This window comes from Anser brachyrhynchus (genome assembly GCF_964034855.1).
Source record: "Anser brachyrhynchus genome assembly, chromosome: 1".
NCBI classification, from domain to species: Eukaryota; Metazoa; Chordata; class Aves; order Anseriformes; family Anatidae; genus Anser; species Anser brachyrhynchus.
In genome coordinates, this window is record NC_137694.1 from 121460390 (window position 1) to 121483216 (window position 22827).

The 22827-nt window shown below is 51.3% G+C and overlaps 2 long non-coding RNA genes across 5 annotated transcripts; one reads left to right on the plus strand and one right to left on the minus strand.

The window, feature by feature from the left end:
- Positions 1-6213: 6213 nt before the first annotated feature.
- LOC308187680 lies at positions 6214-21076 on the plus strand. 3 transcript variants are annotated; one of them, XR_013944853.1, is made up of 4 exons: positions 6214-6959; positions 12282-12507; positions 16979-19133; positions 19395-21076. It is a non-coding gene; the product is annotated as an uncharacterized lncRNA (long non-coding RNA). The 3 variants fall into 3 exon arrangements; XR_013944855.1 differs by lacking the exon at positions 6214-6959 and adding an exon at positions 7949-8584; XR_013944854.1 differs by lacking the exon at positions 6214-6959 and having other exon boundaries at positions 7949-12507.
- LOC308187681 lies at positions 16683-21193 on the minus strand. Of its 2 annotated transcripts, none has more exons than XR_013944856.1 (2): positions 21071-21193; positions 16683-19275 (listed from the first exon to the last, which is right to left on the minus strand). It is a non-coding gene; the product is annotated as an uncharacterized lncRNA (long non-coding RNA). The 2 variants fall into 2 exon arrangements; XR_013944857.1 differs by having other exon boundaries at positions 21078-21179.
- Between the last annotated feature and the right edge of the window lie 1634 nt (positions 21194-22827).

Sequence of the window (22827 nt, forward strand, 5' to 3'; positions counted from 1 at the left end):
TACAAAGAAAAATGAAAAGCCCCATTTGAAACTCAGAAACAGATGATGTACAGCAATTTCTCCCGTCTCTCTGCCTTAGCTGGAATTAATCAACAATCTCTGCCTGCAATTGCTGGGAATAATTTATTTCAAGAAATGCAAAGAAAGAGCATTTAGGATAAATATTTAAATTTCCTCTTCCAGCCCATCCTATTCTCAATCATTGTTTGTGTTCAATTCAGTCAGCTATGCATAAGCTGATGCTCATTCTAGTTGCTCTGGATATTTACATATTTTCTTCTGTACTGAATCTCTGATCCCTAGCTCTTTCTTGGGTGGGTAAAGAATTACGTAAGTAAAATCCCCTCGGGGATTGACTTCTGGGCAGGAACACACAGGGGTCAGCCAGGGCATGGAGGAACCCTTGCAGATGGGGCTGGGGACTCCATCTGGCTGGGAATACCTGCCCTTGTTACACTTACTGCCCGTCTCCCTAGGATGGAGAGAGGAGTGGGATTGAGGGAGGAGGAACAGCATGAGCAAGAATGCAAACAGCTTGGTTCTGGGAGGTGTTTGTGTGCCAAGTCACAAGGTGCGCATAAAAAATGGGATTGGAGTTAGTTGTAAAAAAAAAAAAAAGCACAAAACCTTTACTGTGTTGGGAACTATTAAAAATGTTTTGCTGTTTTTTTTTTTTTTTTGGTTTTTGATAGGAAAATTACTTAAACTGAGCTGTGGGAATAATCAAACAAAACAGCATAAACTTCAAAGGCAGTGCTTAATACCTTTAGAACTCAGGAGGTTGAGGAGAGGAAGAAGTGAGCACGAACTATTAATTTTGACCTGACTGCACATGCGTATGTATGATGTGGGTTTCCCCAGCTCCCTGCTGCCATATATCTGTAACCACAGCCCGGACGGCCCCGGCTGAGCCCCCTGTGTAATCTGTGTCCCGTGAGGGCTGCGCGTCCCCCTTTTGTGAGCTCTCATTGACTTGCGCCAGCAGCCCTTTGAACGGGGGTTGGGGGAGAAAGCATTATATAAACTTTAAAGACAGCTCATCTACCACGTGCAATTTGTATTTTACACCTCGTGAATTTTAACAACTGGAGTTGTAACTTCGCCATTAACCCCCCGTGCGCCGGAACTTCTGCCTTGACCCCTCCAAGGGCGGCAGCAGCAGTTGGAGGCTGTCGGCACGCTGCTGTGGCAGGGATCGTGCATCCAGCCAGGCTCTCCTCACATCCTGCAGCATGCGGAGCCGGAGCCAAGGTGCAGCTCTCCCTGCCTTCTCCTCCAGCTCCGGCACCCCAGCAGCTACCTCGATGGAGCAGGAATTTTTTCTTTTTACTAAAAGAGCTCAGTCACCTGCTAAAGCCTTTCCTTTCACGTGCATCCAGGCTAAGTATTAGAGTGGCGAATGCCCTCCAGATACTGCTAAATGGCTGCTTAAAAATGAAATAACAAACATAAAAGCTTAGATGGCTGCAGCACGGAGTTAAAACGCACGGCACCGCTGGCAGGTTTTGCACATAGCCGTGGCTGGACGGCTGCACACTTGATCTCCTGAAACCATCATTTACTCTGCCATTAAAAATCTTTATTGTGACTCTAAAAAACTCCTCCAAACCCTTGGGTGGAAGCAGAGGGAAGTTGGTTTCCGTAACACGCAGCCGCACGTGGAGGTGAGACCTGGGACCTCTGCTCCACGGTGGTGTTTCATTACGGGCGCTGAGGCTATTAAACCAATTTCCGAGCACTCGGGTGTGAGGTGTTTGTGGGATTTCCCCAGCTGAACAAATCAGCTTAGAAGTCTGCAATTCATTAGGCAAGTTATCAGGCAAAAGCTGTACGCGCTCTCTCCTTGCTGTGCCTGCAGCCCCTAACTTCCAGCTCCTTCAATACAGCGTGGTGCTTTTTCCAGTTTGATACTCACAGGAGCCAGGCTCAAAGCGGCTTTTTCAGTGGCAGAGTGCCCCGGCTCCTTGCTGGGTTTAGTGCAAGTCCACTGAGCGCACCAAAACCGCTGCTGTGCTCCTGGGGCTGGCTGTGCCCTTCACGTTCAGCAGTCCGTGGTGCTCCACGGCCCTCAGTGCAGGCTGAAAATGGGTGAAGGGGACTCAAAACCCCTGCCTGCAGACTGAGGGGGGCTATCGTCCTTCCTTCCTTCCTTCCTTCCTTCCTTCCTTCCTTCCTTCCTTCCTTCGGGCAGGGGATGAGCCGGGGCTGCGGGGCTGGGCTGTGCTCAGCGCTCACGCTGCTGCTGGGTAGCACGGCGAGGCCTTTTCTTGCAGGGAGGCCTTTGCATTTGCAATTTGAATTTAATCCCCTGGGCTAAAGATAGCTCCGGCTCGCCTATTGTTCCTCCAGCTGGCAACAGCTTTATTTCTTTGATGCTTTCAGTCCTCGGTCGTTTCCAAGGAACTGGCAGAGACGCTTTCAATGCGGAGTCTGCCCGGCACCCTGTCACGCTGGTCACCGCATCCCAACCTCCCGGCCCTCCCTTAGGTCTCCCTCGGGGACTGCAGGGATCCCTCCTGCTGCCACGGGCCTCCTCTGCACATACCCCTGATGCTGACCTCCCATCCCCGCTGGTTCAGGGCTGCTCCTCGTGGCTCCCCCAGAAGCAGGACCTTCCCCAGGAGCAGCCCTGGCACAACGTCTCGCTCAGGTACTTGGCAATTAGTCTGATTACCGTTACTTCACGGGAAGAAGTAGTATGTATGGTCCGTTCCTACAGGCTTTGCTGTTTGGGTTCGCCTCTAGCCCACCCTTCCCACGTGTCTATTTTGGCAAGGCCGTATTCATCGCTTATTTCTGTGTGGTGTCAGCCAAGGAACCGCGTGTTCTGCAAGGTCACTGAACGCATGCTTGACTCTGAAGCAGTTTGGACAATGATTTGAAGCGGATTAATGTCAGTGAGCTCTTATCTGCGATAATGCTTAGCTTTGTATTTCGTACATGTGCATCACACACACACATATCGTATGCATCGTACACATTACGCTGTGTATGTGATTTGGTATCTTGTAATCACGGGGAAAATTACAGGTGAACTAGGTGCTTTTCCAGAAATTGAATTTGGGATTGTTCCCTGCTAATTCACGTTGTTAATTAGCTACAGCAGGTAGCCAATAAAGCAACATAAATGATTTCAGGTTCCTTAGGAAATGTGCCAACATGACCACAAATACCAAATCAGACGTGGAATTTTCACAGTGCCTCCCGGTGAAACTCGTTCATTAAGGAGTAAAAGCCGGGAGAAATAAACGTGAGATGCTTGCAGTCTGCTGATGGACATTTTGCAAACTGGAATAGGGAGGATGTTGGATTAGTAAATCATTCTCTGGGCACATCAGTAATTCACATGCCACCCGGTGGGAAGGGTGGGCAGATTTCTGCCTGGCTGCGTGCAGCAGAGTTCCTCACAGCCCCCGAGCCCCAGCAGTGATTTTCTGACTCTCGTGGGAAGCGCTGCTAGTTCGTACCTCCGGTCTGCCACTGAAAGGATTGCCATCGTGAGGCACGGAGCCTCCGGGAGCCGTGCGGGAGGTGAATGCAAAAACAAGCAAAGAAAAAAGTCAGGCTCCTGCAGCGTGCAACGGGGACGCTTCCTTTCCCACAGAAGAAAAAGCCATTCCTATGTGGAGGCAAGAATCTGGCTGCAAAAGGCTGCAAAAATCACACGCAGCACAAAGGGAAATCTGCTGCTGGATTGCTAGGTAAACAGAAGGGAATATCTACAGACTATTTCCCTTTTTTTTTTTTTTATTGTGCCACAGAGGACTGCATCTGTGTGCATGAAATCAGCGCTGCTCTTTAAATACTTTTCTCCCCTCAACCCTGCCCCAGTTCAGTGCTGAATGGGGATCTTAAGTGAAAGCAGCAAAACACCAACTGTTCGGAAAATTGGCCATGAAGGAGCGCAGCTATTAGGCATCAGATGCCTCGGCAAAGAGGAAGCAGGATATGGGAGGTTTTCCAAAAGTGGGTTACCAAGGAGCCTTAGAGATGGACAAACACCAAAAGCATCAGTTCTCCACTCGAGTATTTGCATCTGTTTGCTTTGGGCCTTGAATGGCCCGAAACCACAGGACTGTGAGTCGCAGTGGACTGGGAGCACATGCAGCCTCTGAGACTTGTCCCACACGGCTGCTCGGCTGCTTTTTTCCAGGTCCTAGGAGTGTCAAAACCAGGGGAGTGAGCTGTTGGTGTGTGGTCATTAACATCAGACACAGCCCCATCGCCCTCAGTGTGCTTGAGGAATGCAAGTGTCTGTGCTTCACCAGTTCTGCTGTGCTAGGTCCATGGGTAGCCACAGGACTCCTCGGACAAGTGGACCCACCTGGCACCCTTAAAAAGACAAATAGCACATCGAAGCAGTTTTTTATCATCGCTGTTACATGGGGAAACTACAGCCTCCACGTGAGAGGATCTTAATGCTCTCATTTCAGGGAAGAAATAAAACTGTCTGTGAAAGCAAAAATTGACCCTGCATTTTATTTAGAGCAACTCTGATAATTTTAATTGCACCTTCCCTTGGTGGAAACTGAAAGCTACACTACTGTTTCGGTTTCAGCTTCAGTCTGGTCAGTAGTAGACACAAAATCCAGAGAAGGACATATGTGACATAAAGAAAAGGAAGGTCCCTCTCTGTACTGGCTGGAGCTCGGGGGAAGATCAGGGCAATGGTCACTGCTAGCATGGGGCCAGAGAGGGGATAGTGTACAGCTTGGATCACCCAGAAGTGATTCTTCTGCCCACAGTTTCCCAAAATCCAATGGTGCTGCAATTTTCAAAAGGAGCCCAGGGAAAAGTATCTTATTCTCTTTGGGACTAGTTATGGGAGGCAGTAAAGCTGCAGTGCTTTACTCCCCATATGACTGTGACAATAAAATGGTGACATGGAAGCATCCAGATGAGGGGGGACACCACTTGAGACAATTGGCTATTCAACAGTGTGTACAGCCCTACCTTCACTAACCTCCAACCTAGAGGTACTTACATCAGGAATACAATCCCGATTGTTAGCAGGGACACCTTTTAATCTAAAGGGGAGTCATCATATTGCTCGTGGGAGCTGCCCTGGGGGGATCAGTCCATGATGTAATTCTAGCATCGGGTCAATTAGGAGAACACCAAACTGAAAATTTTGACAGGAGATTGTGGATAAGCTGCAAAAGAAAAAAAATGTTACCTAAAAGGAGATGTTCTTTGCTTTATTCCAGGCTGGAGTCCCAAAAGACAAAATTGATGGAAAACCTGCCTCTTATTTATGGGAAATGTGCAAGCAACTAAAAGGGAAAAATAGACTATGAAAGTAAATTAGAATGATGGACAAAATGATTGCATCCTCTGCTTCCTGTCTTTAGTGCTGAAAGAGTGCTGATCTAAACCCGCAAATTAATAAAAGCAAGAAAACTACCACATTAGCCCTGCGGAAGGATTAATGAGTAAGGGCTGACCCCAGGCCATACCTGGCAGATTGGACCATTCCCCAAAAGTTAGGGTTTGCAATATGTGCTGGCGATGGTAGATATTGCCAGATGGTGACCAGAAAGCCACCGTAAAGGGCCTTGCTTGTGAAGCCAATGGTTAGGTATTCCCTCTTCTGTTCCATCAGATAATGGTTCCCATTTCACATGATAAATGGTCTGCTGAAAACAAGGTTACATGGATTTATCATACACCTTGTTATCCTCGGGGAGCTGGTTTAGCAGAGCGTACTAATGCATTGCTAAAAGAACAATTGTGAAGTCTTTCAACCTGCCCGCACCTTGCAGAGGTATCCAACAGTGTTGACACGCTAATAAATCTGAATAGTAAGGTAAGGAAGGGTCCAGCCTGACACTTCTCAGCAATTATTGTTAAGGCACGGCCACAAATGCCAACCATTTTGACTGAAAATGAAGAGCAGTGAATCTTGGCACAAGATGGACAGACCTGTTAATGCCTGACTTCATCAGGCAAACTGCTCCCTGCGGAGGTCCTAGCCCAAGGGCCAAGGGCTGCATTTTTAATTTTGGAACTGTTTGTTGATATCCCTAAATATGTCCTACAATGCTTGATTTATAGAATAGAATAGAGTAGAACAGAACAGAACAGAATAGTTCAGTTTGACGACATCTACAAAGATCATCAAGCCCAACTGCTTGACCACTACAGGGCTGACCAAATACATATACATGTGTGTGTGTGTATGTACGTTACAGAATGTGTAAAATCTCACCTGGTAAAATCTCACCATTGCATTAGCCTGTAGCAACATCTGATGATGACCTGTAGATTACACCACTGTAGCCTGGCATCCCATTTCTGACAACTAGCTGTTCTTTTCAAAAGCCTTCTGGATATGGTCCTGGACAAGTAGCTCTGGGTGGACTTGCTTGAGCAATGGGGTTGGACCAGAAGACCTCCAGAGGTCTCTGCCATCCTCAACCATTCTGTGACTCTGTTGGGTGTCAGCATAATGTTGTCTTTTTGAGGAATGTCATTTAGGACAATGGACCTGTGGTGGGAACTAAATGTTTAAGCAGGTACAGAACTGTGAGAGGCACCCAACGGATGGTCGGGGCTCAAGGTCACATCTTAAGCCTGCACTGTGCGGGTGATAGAGAACTGGGGATACGGACCTGACAGAGAGTAAGAGGTGGTATCACATAGCATTGGACAAATGATACCACAACAATATCAGTATTCCCTGAGGGATGGCCAATTATGATAGCATTAAACCACTCCTGCAGTAGCTGTAATCTCTTGAGTTATTTTTGTAATCTATGTACCAGACACGGCCAAGCATATTTGAGTAATGATATGCAATACATCTTTTCAGATCCAAACCAACAGTGGGTACAACTGGGAATGAGAACAAGCTAATGCTACTGAACGCATAGTGTTTGAACGTCTAACTGCAGCTCTTTTTACATGGGAAAGTGCAGAGGAAGAAGGAGACCGCCGTATCTTCTGGGACTGCAATACAGGTATGTATAAACCTCTGTGTGTCCCTTATCTGCTCTTTACCCCAAGTCATGTGTTCCCTGGAGGCGAGGAGACATATCGGGAATGTTAGGTCTCAGAGGATCCATCCTAAATATAATAGACTTTCAGGTATCACAAACCAGGCTGCAATCAGTTGGCCAATTAACAGCCCAACAGATTCATGGGTTAGCATCTGCCGTAACTGAATTGCAGAAGGCTGATTTACAGCAACAGCAGCTGGTTCAGCAGACCTGGATTGCTGTAGAAAAGGGGTCCACCAAAGTGCCTACAGGGCCACAGGAGCAATTAGCACTGGCCTCAGCTTGTCCAAGTACACATCTCGTGGCCCTGATAGCACTGAAGCAAGGTTGGATTGCTCTAGATGGATGCCAATGGCCCAGCATCGCATAGCTGGAACCACCCGCAGAGTCAACGGGGCAAATACTGAAAAGCCAGGCAGGGTGCTGTGAGTGTTGCTGCATACCTGTGGGTCCACTGGATCGATGCACCAACCGGGCTTGCTATGGACGAGGGGTGGTCCTCCCAGAAATTCTGTCCCAGTGACAGTGGTGGATACGTGCATGGAGCAACACCACCAGTGGTGCTAATTAGGTGCTCGTGGACATCCCGGGATGCTGGGAGCAGGAACCTTGGACATGGGTGTATGTGGGAAGACGATGACCTTTGTAGCCCAGGACAAGACCAAAGAATGCGTATGTTGCTCGCATTAAAAAAGAAGAGGCAGTTCCTACAAACTGGAGCGAATCCTCGTGTATGATATCTGTACACCTCCCTGATGAATAGGGGGGCGAGGAATGCAGCCCTTCCCGCCTTGCGGGAATGTAAACAGAGGGACAGTGGCTACTGTGAGAAACCACATGTGTTACACCCGGTGCTCAGACATCACCAGTGGAGATTTAATAAACTTCTTCCCAATTTGGAGCATTCTTGGATTTGAAGTAGGTGGGTTTATATAAACTATTATCCGACCCAATTGTGATTTGCGATTACATTTAAAATTGTTATTGCAGAGGAGTCATGAACATGATAAAGCTGAAATATGTGCGCTCCGTCAGAATAAACAGCTCATACAAATGACTAAATGTTTAGATAATGTTGCAAAGGCGAGGTGGTGGTGTATCTTTAAGGGAATAAGTCCCGATGCTAATGCTCCTACATATTTGATCACGCACCCCAGCGTTGCCCTGCTGTCAGTTGCGGCGTTGCTTACTGTTGCGGCGATTACCCTGTACATGCATACCGCTTGTATCGCTAAGCAGCTTGTTAATATGCATGATAAAATGACCCTTAGGTAGGCAGAAAGCACGGCTGTGCTCGAGAGCAAGGGGTGAGGTGTACTGGGCACCTGGTGGAGGACGTGGTTTTGGAGGAGTCTCGGGCAAGCTGTGCCTGCCCTGCTGGGCACCATACTTGGGCTGGAGAAGCTCATGTGTTGACCCATGTGCACAGGGGCATAAGAGAATGTGTCGAAGTGCCTCATGCTGGTTGGTGTCAGAAGAGAGAGGATTTTTTTTGTTGCCTGAGGTAAAAAGCACCATGGTGTAGGTGGGAGACCAAAACCCTCCACGACGGGATCTTGGCAGCGTGCTGTGGCTGTTCACCTGGGGTATGTAGGATGCTGCATGAAAATGGGCTTCCAGCATCTGGAGGGATGTAAGAACTACTCATTGCCTACATTCCTCTCCTTGTTTTATCTTAGTAATAGGGTGATTTTATTATTATGCTACCTGCTGTTGTGCTTTCTTACCGATGTATATAGAGACCCCCGTGCCGAACACCCTTGGATTCCCGCAGAGGGAAGATGCTGACCCAGGAGGGGCTGTTCAGGGGCTCGCAGCCTAACAGGGTCCCATTAAGGCTCTGGAGGAGAGCTCAGCCCGTGAGATGCTGTGTGCAGAGTGCAGGCAGCCGTGTAGGCAGCTCGCTGCCGCTCCGTGCGTGTGACGGGAGAGAGGGTGGGAAGCCGCGACGGCGGGGATGGGGAGGGGGGCGAGGGGGGCTGGACAGCTGGATGCAGGCAATGGGGATGCTGAATCAACCCTCCTACCTACAAGGAGAAACAGCTGCCGCCGCCGCCGCTGCAAGCAGCGTGTGTGGAGAAGCCGTGCTGCTTGCTTCCCAGCCGGGCAGGATCCAGGCGTGCCGGGGTGACTCACGCTGGCTGCCGGAGCCGGGCCTTGGTCCCGTGCCAGCAGCATGCTCCGGGGGGAGACCGCGGAGAAAAGCAGGGTAATTTGCAAATCCATAAAAAAAAAAAAATCGTTGCTGCACGGCGGGGTCTCGAGGCAGGTGCCAGAGCGTATTTACAGCAGGTGCCACCCCCGGGGGACGGCTCCCCTGTGCCAGGCGAGCTGGCAGGCTGAGTGTGCAGGGAAGGGCTGTGAGCATGGAGCACATCGGATCCCGTGGCTGTCCCTGCCCAGGATGGAGCTGCATCGGCTGCAGGACCCTCCGAGTGATGAGCCTGGGAGAGGCGGCGTGGCAGCGCTGCGCCGCGAGCTAGGAAAAACCCCACTAACCATAAAATGGCATGGAAGGCCCCCAGGAGTCTTGTAGAACAGGATGGCGGAGTGTAATGAATAGTCAGACATATGGTAAAAATGAATTAATGTCGAGTTGCCATCCACTCTGCCATTTTTTGCTTTCAGTTTCCCCGCTGTGCTTGTCTCCTGGCATCACTGAATCTTGATTCAGGGAGAGGCAGCCAAGTAGCTTCCCTGTGAAGCCAACATCGTATCCTAAGTTGGCCAACAACTTCACAGTGCTGTCTGCTGGCTCCATCTGGCTGGGAATCTCTCTCCTGTCCTGGTGGAGAGTGACCAGCCTCTGCAGTCCAGGTCTGCCTCTGCTCCCCTCCAGCAGGGATCCCTCTACCCTCAGGAGATGCCCGCTGATAGGGAGCACGATGCCTTCGAGCAACAGCATGTGGGGTGATCTGCCCTGGGGAATCACAAGTCCCAGGTCTAAACAATGTCCTGGCAGAGCAAGAAGGAAACGTTCAGCCTGGTCCAGGTGGAGGAAACTCGTGGGAATGACTTTTGAGAGCCTGGTGCATTGCTATAGGTAGCAGTGGTGCACGTACACATGTATAGATGCACACGTGCTTATTTTCCCCCCCAAGAAGCAGAAGAGAGCTGTGTGCCATAACTAAGTCTATGCCCTCTGGGGAGAGGCTCAAAACCCTGCAGAGCTGGTGTCAGCCCAAGACCTGGTCTAGAAAAGGGCATGAATATTGTGCCCATCCTCTGCCCTCTTGCCACAGCCTCTCCTTCCAGAGATGTCTCTTCTGCACTGCACGCAGGGCGGATGGGCTTGCTCCAGACAAGCAGACCACTGCTTTGCCCTCAGCTGGAGCTGTTCTCATCCCCGTCCCAGCCTGTAAAGGCATCAGGAGGAGAGCAGAGGGGCGTCTTGGCACTGCACCGGCTGAAATCGAGGCTCCTCTTTTTCAGTCGAAACTCCTCCCTGACACAAAAACAGATGTTTTGGTACGGTTCCTATTATTGGATTTCTTGGAAAAAGGGAGTGCTCGTAGGGGCTTAAAGGACAGGAAAAAGAGGTTGGGGAACTTGCTTTGCCGCTGACTTCTTGTGTGATTTGAGGCAAATCACTCTTTTTTTTTTTTTTTGTTTGGTATTAAACTGAGGAAAGAGGAAGAGGGGAAGGGGACAGTGCCATTAAGCAACCTTTGTGGAGCGATTTGAGACCCACGGCGGAAAAAGCTGCAAATGCCACACCACGCTCCCCGCCGAGCCGTGGCTGCTAGGGCCGTGGCTGGCAGAAAGCCACGGCGCCCAGGCCAGCCCCAGCAGGCTGCTGCTGAGCCGCAGGACGCGTCCCTCCCATCGCCGTCCCTCCGGCTGCACGGCCAGGGGTGGCCCCCGCCTCCCGACATCGTTTTGATTATCCAGCAATCGCCTGCGTCCCCGAGATGGTTTTGCTGCAGACGTGTTTAGTGCTTATTTTCTCGGCGAGGCCGTTCAGGCAGCCGCCTGCTCCTCTCCTGCCTCCTTTATCCGGCGCCTCTGCGCTTTTTCCCCTTCGCAGGCATTCTGCTCCCGCCGCCGCCAGCAGCGATCAGGCGCAGCGGCAGCTGGGGAAACAATTGGGTGCCAAATTAGAGTGGCTCTTCAAGTAATTGACTGATGGATCAGTGCTCCTGCTTTAAAAATAATAATAAAAAAAAAAAGAAAAAAAAAAAAGAAAAAAGGTTTCGCAGCATGAGTCACCGGTGCGCCGCGCTCCTGCCCGCGCTCTGCGCTGTTTAGCAGGCAGCACACGGCGGAGGTCAGGGGATGGAAATGTTTTACTCCTCGCTGTCTCCCTCTGGGGAAAAGCCCTGCCCGGCTCTGCGGGGGCAGAGGAAGGGGATGCTTCGGCGGTGTGACCTGGCTGCACCGTGCTTGGCTCCCCTCCCGGCAGGCTGCCGCGGCTGGAGGTGGCTCCGGCAGCCACCGCAGGCACCTGCTGCCTCTGAGGCTTGCCGCAGGCACCAGGCAGCTCCAAGGGATGCTCCTTGGGAGGAGATGGGGCGTTTCCTGCAGGACTGGCCTGACCCCGTGTCCTTTCTCGCTTCTTGGTGTCCTGGCGGGCTCTCACCCTCACCGTGGGTCCTGTTGGTGTCCTGGGCAAGCAGCCCCAGTCCTTGGGGACAGGTCACCCTGCCTTAACAAAAGACCATGCAGATGAGTTTTTTTTTCCCCCTGCTTTCACTCCATCATTAGCATTTTAACAGCTTTCTGCCAAGAAGGAGGGCTGGAGAAGAGGACACTGAGATTTCACACCATCCCAGGACTCCAGGAGCTGGGGCTGTAGCAAAAACACCCAATATCCCGAGGACTCACAAGAAATATAAATGATTTCTGAACCTCAAGCAGTGCTGTGTGGACAGTCAAAAACAGCAATAAGGTACCCTCACTCATTTCATTCCTCACCCTTTCTAACAGAAAGGAGAAAGATTTCTACATGTTGCAGGTATGGCCATCGTTGTAAGTCAACTTGTCATTTAAGAAAATCAGTAAGCAAACAAATCTACTCCGGGGGCTCAGCCAAAGCCCCCCTGGGCTGTGAAAGAGGTGACTTTGGGTAAATGAGTGCTGTGACTGGTACAAGGGTGAGTGAGGATGCCCTTCTTTACTGTGTTGTCCCTTGTCTTCCAGCTCTGCTTCCAGAGGGGCGAGGGATGCAAAGTTCAAAACAGGCTGGCCCTTCCTCACTCGCCAGCACCAGTCTTATGCTCTGGAGCAACACTATCGCTTATCTACAGCAAAAGACCAAAAATTCACCCTGAGTTTTCCTTACAGAACCCCGTCCTTGCCTCCTGAAGCCAACACAAGGAGCACAAGAACATCACCATGCCCAACACGTGGCCTGGGGCTGTTCCCAGTTGGCTTCCCAGTGGGTTCACAGTGCTGGAGCACCGTGCACCCACCCCACCACTACCCGCAAGCCCAATTTTCAGGCATCTCCCACCGCCCATCGCAGTTCAAAGTGTTTTGTTTTAGGCTTTCTCTGGCCTGTCAGAGCAAGGTAGGTAATGCGGGCTGCGGAGCCGGGCAGCCGAGCGCAGCTCTTTGTACTTTCCCGTTTCCCCATCGCTGGTGTCTATCCCTTATATATTTTTCATGGAAGGCCGCGCTGATCGTGCAAAGGCGCCTCCTTGCCTTCCCTCGGGTCTGATTGTTTTCTCTGGTTTTGTATACAAGGGGGTTAATTAGAAGTCGGCATCTCTCCCCCCCCCCCCAGCAGGTGTGGAAGCCGGATGAGCAGTGAGATTGGGGTAGGGCAGGGAAGAGCATGGAGAGGGAGAGTGAGGTGAGCACGGCTCCCGGGCTCCGTCCTCGGCACGGAGGAGGGTTTGCATCTCTCCTTGCCTACTTTGGCATGGATTCAGCCCAGCAGAAGGGCATGCATCCATCCAAAAAGAGACTGTAGCACATCTACCCCATCAGTGCCCTGTTGCTGTTCCTGTGAGGATGGAGGGGGGGTGTGGGAGCACTGCCCCATGCTCTTTCCTCCCTTCCCTTGGGGCTCAGCTGGGTCCCGTTTTGTTTCTTGCTGCTACTACTGTAATAAAAAAAGTGGCTCAGCCAATTCTCCTGAACCTGAACGCAGAAGGAAGGAGACAGGGAGTGAAAAATGTGAAATCACGTAGGAGTTTTTTCTTTCCAAGCCGATGCCATCACCCGGAGTGGGGCTGGGACCCTGCGGCCACCCCCAGCAGTGATTGTGGGGGGAAATAGTTATTCATGCTGGAACTGGGAGCAGAAGAGCTGCTGCTCCCATCTGAGACAGCTCGTTACCGCCCCGAGTTTGCTTAAAATACAGCTCTAATTACCTGTTTAAACAATAGCTCTGTCCCTTCCTTGGTCTATGAAGACTGCACACATTTTAATTATCCGGAAGACCTTGGCCATTCACCTTTCAGAGGTATTTAATGCTTCCAGTCAAATGCCTGCCCTGATGCACTCTGTTACCATGCCACCTCTCGAACTCTCACTGGCGGAAAACTGCAGGGTACTGCTGGTGAGATGACATTCTCAGGCAGGATTTTTTTTTCTGCATAATCACGGTATTTGGGTTAATTTTGCTTTGCTGGGCACATTAGTCTTTGGCTCCTAAACAAGAAGACTCAGGGCCTCCCCCCGCCTTGCCTTTTCCCCTGTGCATATGTGAAAAATAGGGCTTAGCCTGCCTCTTGATGTGTGATAACATTGTAATCCTGTAAATGGATGCTGTTCCTGGGGCAGGACCGCCTGTTTTGGAGCAGGCGTAACCAGAGCAGAAGGGGCTCTTCTTTCCCTTTGCCCAGATGTTGTTCCATCCATCCCATCCCCACAGAACCCCTTATTTTCGGGCGTTTTCCTAATAAGCAGTGGTCTGGGAAAGGCTTTGGACTGGAGAGCAGCACAGCAAGGGTTTCTGCTGATCCCATAGGCAGCATCTCTGGATCTCCACCGGTGGGCAAGGGGGGCATCCCTTGCCACATTGGGACCACAGGGCTATCCCGTGCCGGGCAGGGGCAAAGGCTGGTGTTCCCCGGGCCATAAAGGGTGGCAGCAGGGCTTTGCTTCAGCAGAGCGTGCAAGAAGGACTGGGGTGCTCAGGGGAGGGGAGTACACGTGTTTGCATTCAGAGAGGAGGAGGAGGACAAATAGTGTCTGGCCTGTAAGCCCCTGCGAGGCTTTGTCCGTGAGGCTCAAAGCAGCCGGCTCGGAGAAACCCCGGGTAAACGCAGCGAGCTGCCTGCAGGGCCTGGAGCTGTAAATCTCAGCAGCCTCGATTTACAGAGCTCCCAGGGCTTTTCATGAGGTTGGAAGAGCGCTGGGGAGCAGGAGAGGAACACCTGGCTGCTTCCTCCTGCCGACACCGCGGTGCGGCCGCTTGGGATTTTTTCCCCTTCCCTCCAGGAGTTGGTAAAGCATAACAGAGCCTTTCGGGGACGGAAGACACTGCTCTGATTTAGGGTAATTGCCCGTGCGTCATGATTCAGCAAATCAGCCGAGCGCTCGCCCGCCCCTGGACGTGATTAACTGGACGTGATTAACGGTAACGACGGCGGGGATCTTCCACGGGACCCGGGCACGTGCTTCCCTGCTGCACGAAACCAGGCTCCTAGGTACCGCGGCCGCGTGCCCGTCCCTCCCCTCCGAGGAGCAAAGGAAAAGGGGGGATAAAAGGGGGGAGGATGCATCTCCAGATGCCCCAGTTTTTTTTTTGTGTGCCTTTTTATTTTTTTTTTATACCTCGTAGTCTTACCAAAGCTAAGCAAAGGATCCCTTTCATCCGCTGGCCTGTTTTCTACCTTTGATGGCTAGCCTTTCATTTTACTTTGAGGCATCCCCCCTCAAAAAGCTCCTCGCTGCCTCGCCAGCACATTTGTTCCTCCCCGGCCAGATGCAGATGTGACCAATTTGCTTCCCCGACACAATGCGAGGGGAAGCGGGGGCGAGGAGGCGAGGGAGGTCTGTGAAGTCGATTTGTGCGGCAGAAGCCAGCGAGCAGAGCGCCGCGCTATTTATTCGCTTGCTTCCACCGGGGTCTTCGGTGTCCCAGCAATGGTAAATCTTAACTTTCATGCTATGGTGCACCGGGATGCAATTTACTTCAAAGACAGCATAAATCCCCGGCTGCCGCTTATATCACAGGGCCGTTACATGAAAACGGCTTATGTGCTTTGGTCCCGGGGACAGGTTTGCACTTTTCTGCATGGATCTAAGCTGACCGCCCTGTGGTTGCCCTAAAAACCTCAGGGCTGCCAGAAAATAGGCTGTCCTTGCCCCTCTGAGCCATCAGATGGCTCAGCCCTGCTCCGCCAGCGCTGGGTGTGCTCTCCCTGCCCTATTATCCGCCCCTTGTCCCCAGCGGTCTGCTTGGCAGTCCCAGACAGCCGCGATGCCCGGGAAGACTGGCCGGGTGTGCTAGCTGAACAAAGATTGAGCTGGAAAACATCCAGTGAAATTTCTAATAATTTAATTTCTTGGCTGAACGTGGGAATCTAGACATTTTATGAATATTGCTTTCGGAGTGAAGGAGGAGGAAAGAAATCCCTTCTGCCCTCTGTAGTTCAACCATATTAATAATGTCTTATTTGCAAAGCTGTTTATGCATCCCTTCCCTTCTGCCGGGGTGCTGCTGTTTATCTGCCCTCATCAGGCCGCTGCTATTAGCTGGCTTCATCATGCAGCAATGCTTCATCTTTAGCCAAAGTTGCTTTATCTCGGCAAGAGGGAAGCGAGCCATTCCTCACGGAACCACCCATATTTCATGGCCAACTAAGCAATATTGCAAAAACATTGAGATTCCTCAATTTCCTTGATCATATATAGCAGACGCTGATTTGATGCTCGGAAAACTGATTAGCACAACCCTTCCTGGCTAGTATGTCACGGCGCTGACAGCACAGAGGCAGCGAGCTTGTCCAGCAATAGAAATGCTATTACCAAGCGCATTTTTCATGTGGGGAGAAGGAGCATTTTGAGCTGCTTCTACGTACTGAAAACAAATTTCCAAACGCCTGTATAGCAAAGTGCCCGGGTTATAATCCACTCCCGTACAACGTTACCTTCAGACGTGTTATCGCCAGGAGTGTAAAATCCCAGCTCCTCTCCCGCTGGAGCCCCACTGTCATTAATCGAAGGCTTTCCACGGCTGGGGGCCTGTCTGCCTCCCAGGCAGGGCTGTGAAACCACGGGCATTACCGGGTGATGCTGCCACGCATGGGTCCCCCTCGCAGGGGTGGCTGAGCCACCACGGCGGTGGGGGGGCCGAAATCCGGTGCGTATAATTTCAAGGAAATGGATAGTCTTGCCGAGGCTAAAAATCGAGATCAAAAGTTCAGGGTTAAATTCAGCTGTCAGGTCTAGATAAGCTTATCTCCAAAAAAGTGGCTTAGGCGAGATCTGCTCCGGGCTGAAATGCTTAACGGGTGACCCGCGGGATGCTGTGCCGCTTTAGCTCCCAGCAGGGCTTACCTCCGGGCCCGCGTGTCCCCCGCCTGTACGGTGCTGAGGCTGCGGAGGGGATGTGGGGAGGATGGTGGGTCAGGAGAGCTGCACTCCCACCTCGGGCCCCCATTGATTTACGCACTTTTGCTGAGTTTCTGTGTCCCAAAGAGAGGGATGAGCAGCGAGCACCGTGTTTGTGTTATTACACAGAGGCCTGCTTTGGCAAAAAGGGCAAAATTAGAGAATTTTTTCCAAGTGTTTTATTTTATTTTATTTTATTTTATTTTATTTTTCCCACTGTCTGAAAAAAAAGCACGTCTGTAATCAACTGTGGGAGCGGAACAGCCCTCTTCATTTATTTTAGAGCATCCTTCAGGCGCGTCTCGTTAATAACCATGCTCCCCAGGGTGGGAAGGCACCACCTGGAAAACCCAGGGGCATTTTGTTCCCGGATCGGGTGCCCCACTTCATCCCCTGGGATGCTGGGGAGGGGACGGAACGAGGGGAGGCTGCACCCGGAGGGGTTTCCAACCCTGCCTCCTCCCTCTCGACAGCTGCCAAAGACCGGGGAGTGTTTAAACCTTCATGCACATGGATGGGCTGAAGATCGGGGAGTATTTAAACCCTGCCCTTCATCCACACAGATGGATTGAAAGCATCACCAATTGGAGGCTCACAGCATTCGCACGCAGGCAAGGCACAGCTGCTCCAGTCTCCGTCGGCAGTTTTCGTGGTGCACGGACACGACGGGTCTCTGGGAAGGGCAGTAAATGGGAAAAAAAGGTCATTTGATCAATCATTTTGCAGCCCAGTGGCACAGTGGCCTTTCTAGGGGAAAATAAATCAATCTCTCCAACCCATCCCTGTTTTTATAGCCTACGCAGAAGTTTCTGGGATGCAGCATGGAAACGCGGCTCCTCATTAAAGGGAGAGGTGCCCACTCACCTAACCAGCCTGTTGCAGTGGGAAATTAATGATGAAGCAATAAGACAAGCCTGGACGGCTGCCAGCATCATGAAACAAAGGTGGAGAGAGGGAAAGACGAGGCTCCTGTGGGGTTAATGGTGCCCAGGTACCCACGAGGGGCCAACAGCACCTGCTCCTGCCTATTGCCACCTCCCAGCCCCCTTTGAAGTTGCCCCATAACCACTGGGGTGGCCCAGGGAGACAGCAGCTCCAAGGGATCCCGTTGCCCAGGTTTTTCTGGCAGTGTATGACTTCTCTGCAGGGAGGCAGATCCATGCATGCAGATATGGGGCTGTGATAATGCCATATTTCAGCCAAAACGCAGAGGGCGTTGTATTAGAGGTGACAAAGAGAGGTATCCAAATGCAATAAGGCGAGTCATTGCCACGGTGCTGTTGCTACCTTAAAATGATCCAAAAATGTTTGAGAGGCTGAAAATTAGATGTTTCTTCTCTTTAAGAAAAAAGGCAACAGCTGTTCCAAAGGTCTGGGAATGCTTGCTTAAACTTTTAACATTCCCTATGCTCTTCCGTTCCTTTCTTATTTAAAGGTAGACTATGAAATTTTGGGAAGAAAAAAAAATATTTTTTAAAAACAAACTTTCACAGTATCTAAGAATAATGGGAACATTATCATAGCTTTGCAAACCCAACAAGACTTCACTGATAGTTTCACTTAAAGAAATCCAGATGCGGCAGCAACTAGTCCCTTAAATGAAGCTGCCTTCAGTGCTGTGTCCAAACCCACCATGTGTGAGCATTAAACTGAGAAAGTAAAAAGGGGACATATGAAATAACCTATTTCTTTGCTCCTCAAACCCTGTAGCTTTTCAAGTCCATCAAATATTGCTGCGTGAAAGGCTCACAAAGGTTGTTCCCTCAGCTAGTCACTGATTTACCCCAATGAAAATTTAGGTTAAACCAAGAAATCCTAGGGAAGAGATTTCTTAAAGACAATTCGATATTGTTTTCTTTGCAATTTGAGGGTCAGAATTTAATTTTTTTTTGATGGAAGTGGAAAAATAGCTTGCTATGCTGTTATGGGAAAAAATGCCACCCTATGTTGCTAAACTTGTCCTAAACCCAGAACATTTGGGAACTGTTGGCAGGTGCATCTGCTAAGCTGAATTTCTGCATCCCAATCACCTGTCCAGGTCTCTGAGGACTCAGCGAGGTGCTGCAGAGAGGATTTGAGGCCAAAGCATGATGGGACACCCAAAAGAGGGTGGTGGGACAGTCGTAAGAGGGAATCCCCAAAGAGGTTTGGTGTGGGGACATCAGATGGGGCGCTGGAGCAGCAGAGGTCTCTTCACCCCCTCCTACCAAAAATAAATGGGGAGTGGGGAGTTTAACTCCAGATGGACCTGGCTAATCCCTGCTTAGATTATTTCAGCTGTGCCTGGGATTAGGGAACGCGTTAGCATGGGCTGATCATGCCCAGAGGACGGTGCTTCTGGCTGACTCCTTAATCCCATCACTTGGCTCCCGGGATTTGGCTGCCAGGGCAGACAGCCCCGAGTACCCTGCTCAGCCCTGGGCTGGCAGGGGCTTTTAGGGTACCTCTACTTTTGCTCTTCCTTGCTTCACTCTTCCCCTTCCTTCTACAGAAAGCAGGCAGAAGGCTGTTGGCGTGTAGAAAGCACAGTGCAAAGTGATAGCCAGGACCAGGCAGAGCCGTGTTAATTACCCCAGTTTTCTGAAAAGATGCTGCAGCGGAGGATGAAAGGGAAGACATCTGACTGACGTGAGCGTATTTCTTACTTTTGGATGAGAGAGACTTCGGGAAGGGCTTGGGCGATACTTCTGTGCGAGTGTAATGGTGGGGCTGGGCATGCTGCTCCTCGTACAGCCTTCTGGGAGGGTAGCTCCATCCCCGCATCTGCCCCCTGGGGAGAACAAGAAGCCATGGGACAGCTGCAATGGAAACCCCCATTTGGGGGGAAACAAGAAAAAGAAAAAACAACAGGACCGTATATATATATATATATATATTTTTTTTTTTCAGGAGACATGAAACATTCTTTTCACTTTTTGGAAAAAGGAAGAAAAAAAACACAAGAGGATTCTGCTAGTAACAGATAAATAAAAATATATAATAACAAAACATGAAGGAAAAAAAATGATTTGCAAAATTGTTAGGGATTTTGAGTTTGGGAAGAGAAGCAGAGGCCTGCAGGGATGACACGCTCATGTGGCTGGCATCCACCAGCTCTCCTGCCAGGAGGAAAAGCTCCTACTGCAGATTACGCAGCAGTTTGTGCAGCCGAGCTCCAGCAGGACCACAAGCCTCCGGCAGCCCTGCTTGCAAAACCCCAGAGCACAGCCCCATGGTGCCTGGCCCCCTCAAGCATCCCCAGGGGCTCCCTGTAAAAGCAGGTAGCCCCCCGGGGTACCCTGGAAAACCAGGCTGCCCACAGCCTCCCCTGGCCACATCCCAAGCTCGGGCAGTGCCCAAAATCACCACCCAGCCCCGTGCTCATGCTGAGAGGGACAATTGCAGAGGCTCCCGAAAGGAAGGCAAACAAAAAAACAAAAAGCCTGCCCTGAACAAATAAGTAAAGGAGCAGCAGTAACAAATAAACCCGTGCACAATACAAAAGAGACAATAAATAAAGCCAATTAGCCCACAGGCTTAGCGCTGGCTTATGCACGGCGAGTCTGGCAGAAGGGCAAACCCGAGTGCTGCTGGCCACAAAAGCATCACTTCTTCCTAGTGTAACAAAAATAAATAAAACCACCCCAAAGGAGCAGCAGGGGCTGATGTGTTGCCAGGAGGAAGCAGGGAGCAGAAGGGAAGGTGCAGCTCTCCATGCCCTATGTGCAGGATGTGGCACCTGCCCTGTCCTCTTGGCCCTGGCCAAAACCTCCCCATTGGTGCTGCTGGAAATGTCACCCCTTCATCCTGCCTGTTATCTGCGCTCCCCTAGCTGCTGCATCCTTCCTGGTCCTGGTTCTCATCCCCATCCCTGTCCCCATCCCTGTCCCCATCCCCATCCCCATCCCCACTCAGCAGCCAGTAGCTGCCAAAGAGGGCACAGGGAGCAAGCTGATGGTTCAAGCATTTAAGGCCAAGGTGATGAAGGGATTAACGCAGCCTTTCTGAGACCTTGAACTCTTCCCCTAATCTGGATTTATAGCCGTGTACTGGCTGCTGAGGCCATTTACTGCCCCTCCTTCATCTTCCAGCCCACGTCACTTGCGAGAAAAGCCCTTTTTGGCACCCCGAGAGCCCTCTCCACGTAGGTACTCTTGCATATCCCATCTTTAATAAAAACTGCCTTAAAACCCCAGTGCTTTGGGACCCAGATACACAATATGCTTCTGTGCTAAACATGCCACGGTGTCTCTTAACTCCTGACAACCATTATCCAGCTGCTGAATGAGCCTTATTATAAGCAATTTTTGTAAATCATATTGAAAGCATGAAGTCAAGAAGGGGAAAAAAAAAAAAGTAAAAAAAAAAAAAGTATCTCAGGTCATGAACTGCAGCAACACCTGGCAGGTTGTTTAAAAAACAAGGAAGAAATGCTGGGGGAGATGTTGACACAAGATCCTGGGGCGATACATCACAGACATCAACATGCAGGTCCCACCCAAGCCCGCGGCAGGGCTCGCCCACCTCCCCTGCTGTGTGTGTGTTCCCCCTCCTGGAGCCCCAAAAATATAGCTCAGACTGGGGACCTGGCACCTTTTTTTCACCGAGAACACTTCCAAACCGGGCACGGCTGGGGCAGGCGGGGGGAAAAACGCACGGTTTGGGTATCAGCGTGGAGGTAGCTTGCAGCTTTTCGCCTCTGCCGCGCAGCGAGGCAGCTCTGCCGCCTCGCTATTGCTGACGGCAATTGTGTGAGCCAGTCCCGGAGCGGTGGGCTGGATAAATTATGCATGTCCCTGGTGTGCTGGTGCTGATGTGTGCTGCGCGGCTGGATCAGAGCCATCGGGGTGGTTGGAACGGGCTGTTTTGGCCATCGCTAATCAAAAGCCCTCCAGCAGCGATCCCAGAGCACATGGAGATGCGCTGGGGAGCGGGGCTGGCTATGGGAAGGGCTGGGGCAGGCGGGTGGGTGCTGTGTTCCTCATTTACGCCGTTGTCTCCTCGGGCACTGCTGATAACGCCTGGCAATTAGCAGCGGTGTGCTGAGGGGAAATCCCAGCAGCGGGAGGGAAGAAGGCACATGGTGGGAGGAAGGCACACGGTGGCGGGGCGGCTCCTGGGGGCGCTGGGGTGCACCGATGCAGGGGTGAGCACCGGAACATCAAGCAGCATCAAGGCCAGCTCCTTGCGAGGGTGACAAATTAAAGATCAGTGCTGCCACACGCAGGGACACGTCGCCTCGCTGCCTGCAAGGCGTGCGGCACATCCCCGACACGTCCTCCGGCTGCACCGGAGCGGAGCAGCCCCTGCCCACGCCACGGGGCCGGCTGTCACACCGCTGGCCCCACGTCCCTCGCCGATATCCCCATCAACCCGCTCATTAGTGTTTTGTGACGTGCAGCCTCCTCTTCTCCTGAAATACCACAATTATGCAGTGCACTGCCTCGTCCCCGGCTCCTGCGCGGTGGCGAAACAAAGGCGAGAGGGAAGAGGCAGCGCGGGGAAGCAGGCACGGTTCGGGTTTCGGGCTGAAAGGGAGCCGGGAAGGGAAGGCACTGGCTTTAAAACAAGAGGAGGTTTTGGTTTATTTAGTGTGAGGCCATTTTGGCCAGCGCAAGGTATCTATCAAAATGGAGACAGAAAACAGTTCTGCTCGCGAACGCCGGGGCCAAATTGGCTTTGAGACTCGAGTAGTCCTGAGCCAATTAAAATGTCATAATAATGCAACCTCAAAAGAAAAAAAAAATAACCACCAACCTGGTGCCTGCTAGTTATGAAAGATATGCAGGGAAAGAAATCATTCCCCAGCTAGGCATGTTTATCCAAATGGCTCTCAGCGAGGAAATCACTAAGTGGAAAGAGAGGGAGGAGGAAAAAAGGCAGCAGTGAGCGAGGTCCAAGCCTGCAGTGTGCTCCACGTTTGCAATGCTGTGCTGGTGCCCCGAGAGCCTTGGCAGGTCTGGGGAGGCTCTGCCCGTGCTGCAGGACCAGGGATTTGGGGTGGCTTCATTGCAAGCGACGGTGGTAGTCTCTGCTGAATTTCCTAGCCTTGACGAGTCTTTGGGAGACGGGTGTCCCCCAGGTATATCAGCAGTAATGGAAAGTGCCAGTGTCACTACAGGCACTAACTCATCATCCTGACGACCCATCGATCCCCGGAAGAGTGGAGTGGAGGGTAAAATAAATGCGGTTTGCTGGGATGGGAGGGGAGGAGGAGAATACTGAAGGCATTTCTCCTCTCTGGCCGCTGAAACCGATGGAAAACCAGCCAGGGACTCCCGCAGGCACACAAGCGCAGCCTGGCCCTGAGGAGCATCCCAGAGCCTCTCGTGGCCTCCATGGC